Below are 5,301 nucleotides of genomic sequence, written 5' to 3' on the forward strand. Positions count from 1 at the left end.
GGAAAAGCAACAGGTTAAAGATGGATTCCAGTTCTGGTGACATGATCACATGTCACTGCGAGACTTCATTACTCACTTGCCAGCACACACATATACAGGAAGACTCACAGGTAAACACAGCCATCTGCAGACAATGGGAGTCATCAAGATTCCAAACCATCATTAGTGGCCCAAACTTTACATAATTACAATAGGCCCTCAGAGTTATATTTTATATTTCTAGTTTTAGATACAAGAGTGGAACATTTATACAAATCGGATGATCACACTCAGTAGATTATAAGCTTTGTAATGATACCTTACGAGAGACCTTTTGCATGAAGCATATCCCAGTTACGTTATATTCACTTTTTACCATATTTTTCTAAAACTATCCCAGTTACATTATATTCACTTATTATCATGTTTTTATAAAACCATATAGACTGCACAATGTCACAGAAAGAATCTCTCTTCCTTGGTACATCATCTCCTGTTATGATTACAGACTGAATCATATTTTCATTTTATAATTGTTTCTTTAAAAAAAGCTCACACTTTTTCTTTGTCTAAACTTTTAAATAGTATTGATTTTCCCATGGGCTGAGGCTTAATAAACAGTTTTCTGTCTCATTGAAATCATCTCTGTTTTTCTTGACAATTCATTGAATTGGGTTCATTACCTTGGGAATAACTCAAAGGGTTGGGCACATTCTGCACCACCTGGCGTCTTTAGAGACTGGAAGTCTTTCTAAAGGATATGATCGAGCCCAAACCCAAGTTCTGGGTGAAGTTCTTTGGCCTGAGTTGTGCAGGAGGTCAGACTAGATGCTTACAATGGCCTTAAAATCTCTGGATCGATGAAATTCTGAGGTTTCACTGTTACAGCCCAGGGATGAAGGAAGAAAAAGTTGCCCATGTATACTGGGAAATGAGTAGATATCAATGAGCACCCAGAAGAGTCCCAAAGGTAAGGCTGTAGGCAGGGTCTCTACTCCCCAGACAGCTCTGGGCACTCTGAGGAAGCAGCACCTGATTGTACTTGCACATTCATGAGTCCTACACTGTTGTATAGTCACTCCACTTTACCCTGCTACGTGTGACCCTAGAATCAGGCTCCCTGCTGAGGGTGGGAAAGCTACAGATCTTGGTTCCAGTGTCCCTGCTGTCTTGATTTATTTGTGAGCATTCCTGTGGGAGGGGTATGGAGCCACTTAAAGGCCTCCAATCTAAGGAGCGAGATAAGTAGCATATCATACTATATTTAGCCAAGAGTAATGTGAACTGTAGATAGGAGAGGAGAAAATATATTCACTGGTGCAGAGTTATTGACTGTTTAGAACCAGGGGAATAGATTGTGTTGAAAGGGATCATTCCCTTGCTCCTCTGCACGCAGACTCAAACCACTGATCTGTTGAGCTATTTTGAATTGAATGATGGCTTTTCTTCTAATGTCCTCTGCATATTTCCACTCGTGGGATGTGCCCATCGGTGCAGATACCTTGGTCCCACAAGTGGGACTATGCAGAGTCCATCTTGAAGAACTCCAGTTAGACGTAAGTAACCTCCATTTAACAGAGCTGACCCAGAGAGCTAGGCCACACCTTATCTGTATTTCAGTGCAGCGAAATAAATATGATTTGGGGGCTGGACGAACTGACTTACAAGTTGAGATTAAAATAGCTCAGGGGGGACTTTCAAAGTCCCTCAGCATTGACTGCCATTAAAGTCAATAGTAAAACTGCTGGTGACTTAAATGGGAGCAAAGTTAGGCCAACGCTAAGCGTTTTAGAACTCCCACCCTAAATGTATAGCTTGGCTAAATCATAGCTAAAGGGGACTGTGATGATGAACTTCAAATGCCTGAAGAGAGTGAGCAACAGGGCAGGGGGGAATTACTTAACGTGAAAAGGGTATAACCCGGAATGATGGTCTGAACCATAGCAAGGGAAAATTTAGGTTGAATATAATGAAAATTTTTTTCCCATGGTGAGATGTACCTGGCTGCAGAAGTTCTGGAAACCCAATTGCTAGGGGATCTTAGCAACAGGCTGAACAAAGCAGTAGAAAACGTCCTGTTGTGGCCAGTCTGGCATAGGCAAGGAGATGGAGTGGTGGATTAGATAGGTCTTCTCCAGCTTTGGATTCTAGAATTCAGTGACCCCCTTGCTGCCTGCCTTACAATCAACTTTTTAATGTAGGAAATATACAAAGGACTAGCGTACGCACACATGAATGCAGCATAAATGTCTAAAGGGGTAGAGTGGAATTGGTATGATCATGGATTAGTAATAGACTGGTGACTGTGAGACCTGTTTGGGTACAGCTGGAATAATGCTGGATATCGTGTTCAGGCTGTCCTCAAAAGACAGAGAACACAAGGAAGGGTTTGAAGTGGAAATACTTTAAATTATACTACCATAAAAAGCAAAGCAATAGCAACCAATGAGCTCTAAAGTGTGAGACTCCAGGCTGTGTGACAGCATTGCTGTTGTTGTGAGTATCCTTGTTAGAAACAGGAGATAAGTGTTCTCCAGTTTCTGTGCCACTCATGACAAGCCTGGAGCTGCAGTGAGCTCATTCAGCAGTCTATTACTGGAGTCAGGAGCATAGAGTGAAAGACAAATCTCTTTGCTGTGTCACAGAGCACTCCAGCTAGGGTGCCATCAAGTGTCAGAGACTCAGAACATTTGGGACTGAATGACCAGCATAGATCAACAAGTTCAACCCACCAGCCCCAAACCTAGGGCTGTGTCCAGGGACACAGCATCCAGCTGGAATAGTGTCTTGTGCACTGGGTAGCTCCCTGGGAGCACATGAGAGGGTGAACTCCCAGGCTAGAGGGGTTGCAGAGATTTCCATTGAGGCTTCCCACAGGGTCCAGCTCCACCCCCTATTCTGTTCTGGGGTGGAAAGGCTGGAAGGAGAGCTAGGAAGAAGTGGGGAGCTGGGGTATTTTCAGAGTGCTGATGTCACAGCTCTGTCTGTTCATTTTGTCCAACCCTGCTGAAGGGATTGAGTGATTGGTCTATGGATAAAAGCATGTGTGTGAAAGCTCAATCCAGAGGAGTATGGCGTGATGTTGGCAGGTTGGAGGAGCTGCCAGAGCACATGGTAAAGATTCTGTTGGCCCTAATGTAGAGGGGTGTCTGCTGTTTGTTAGCTGAGTTTGATATGTGGTGGTCTTGTTAGACTTCCAGCTGCTGTTAGGGAATCATATTACAGAAGTTATCAGGACAGCTTTTTCCAGGTTGTAACCCTGCCTCCTCCCTGCATGTGCATCTTGCTGTTCTCACCCTTGCACTCCGGATTACGCCAGTGCAATGGGGCATGCCTTAAATCAGTTGTTCTCAACCAGGGTTCCAGGGCCTTCTGGGGGGGCCACAAGCAGGTTGCAGGGGCTCCACCAAGCAGGGCTGGCATTAGACTTGCTGGGACCCAGGGCAGAAAGCCAAAGCCCTACTGCATGGAGCTGAAGCCCGGGAACCCGAGACCCACCACCCGGGGCTGAAGCCAAAGCTGAGCAACTTAGCTTCACAGGGCCCCCTGTGGTGTGGGACCCCGGGCAATTCCCCTGCTTGCCAACCTCTTATGCTGGCCCTGGCTTTTATATGCAGAAAAACAGTTGTTGTGGCACAGGTGGGCCATGGAGATTTTATAGCATGTTGGGGGGAACCCCTGCCTTAAATCAACCGAATGCTAAACCAGGGGCAGCCTGGTGAGAGCTCACCATCAGCACTTAATATCAGGGCTCCAGAATCTGCCTGCCTACCTGGGGATTTCCAGGTGGAGTTTAAGGTGCTGGCTCAGGACCTGCCTATCTGAGAGGCCTCTCTCCTGTCCCGTGACACTGCTGCAGGTTTGCTGGTATGCCCTTGGTACAGAAGAGGTAGGGCTGGTAGGAGATTTTGGGAAGGGCTGAGATCTGTGGGGGGTTTGGCTGGAGGTTTGGATTTGGGGCGAGACCAAGGTTTGGTGGGAAATTTCATTTTTATGAACTGGCTTCTCTTGTGCAGAGAGCTGTTGATTTGCTGCTGGGTGGCAGTGCCTTGGTTGCATTGCATTGGTAACTATTGGGCTCCTGGGGTCTGGCCTAGGCCTTCTATTATTTTTTATTGGGTGAAGTAAAAAATAAATATATCTACTTTGTAATGATCAAATCGGAGCAGTTCAACGCAACAGCAGGTCCCACACCATGGCTAAGGTGATTGTTGGGATTCTCCCATGCAAGAACAACAGCAGGGCTCAGAGTTATTGCATGTGGTGCACAGACAAACATACACTGATTCCAAAAGGGGCTATGCTTTCAGCCTCGTCAGTGTCAGTGAGGGTCGGTGTTTTAGTCTAGTGCAGGGATCGGCAACCTTTGGCACGCAGCTCGCCAGGGTAAGCACCATGGCAGGCCGGACCGGTTTGTTTACCTGCCGCGTCCACGGCTTTGGCCGATCGCGGCTCCCACTGGCCGCGGTTCACTGCTCCAGGCCAATGGGAGCGGTGGGAAGCGGCGGCCAGTACATCCCTCGGCCCGTGCCGCTTCCCGCAGGCCCTATTGGCCAGCGGGAGCCACGATCAGCCGAACCTGTGGACGCAGCAAGTAAACAAACGGGCTGGGCCAACCAGGGTGCTTACCCTGGCGAGCCACATGCCAAAGGTTGCCGATCCCTGGTCTAATGCTTAGGATGCTCTTTAGATACAACTGAGGAACTCCGTGGGGTAGTCACCAGCTTTTCCCTAGCAGATGTGTGTACAAATGGGGGTAGGAGAGGGCCTGATTCTTCAAAGCATTACACACAGGGGCAATCCTTGCTCGCTGCAGACAGTGGAGCAGCCCATGTGTGTTCAGGCCCCAGCCTCCCTTGCTCCCCAGTAGAGTGAATGAAGCCCTGGCCCAGGCACTGCTGCCACAAAAAACCCAGGAGTGTCCTGCCACAATGAGCTTGGGAGCTAAGCTCTGTGTCCCCAGAGAGCAGTATTGTCTGCTCTCAAAGCCAACTCGGCCACTTGTCATTCGGGGGACAGCAAGCCCAGGCAATCCTGGGGCGAGGTGCTCTGTCACCCTGAGCTCCTGGAGGAGACTTCCACTGGGGCGGGAGGGGGCTTGCACCAGAGCTGGCCTGGGGACAAAGCAGTCGTTAACCTGGTGAGGCTGCCTTCCAAAGGCCAGCAAAGCCCTGCTTACGCAGCCCCACCTCTGCCTCCTTCCTGGCCCCCTGCCTTTCTCTCCTGGCAGGTCGCTTGAAGAGCAGGTGGCCTGGAGACAGTAACTGTCAAAGAACTTCCCACCTCCCCCGCCCCACGGACAGGCTGCCGTCTAAAAATAAT

This window comes from Trachemys scripta, chromosome 9 (genome assembly GCF_013100865.1).
Source record: "Trachemys scripta elegans isolate TJP31775 chromosome 9, CAS_Tse_1.0, whole genome shotgun sequence".
In the NCBI taxonomy this organism is placed as follows: Eukaryota; Metazoa; Chordata; order Testudines; family Emydidae; genus Trachemys; species Trachemys scripta.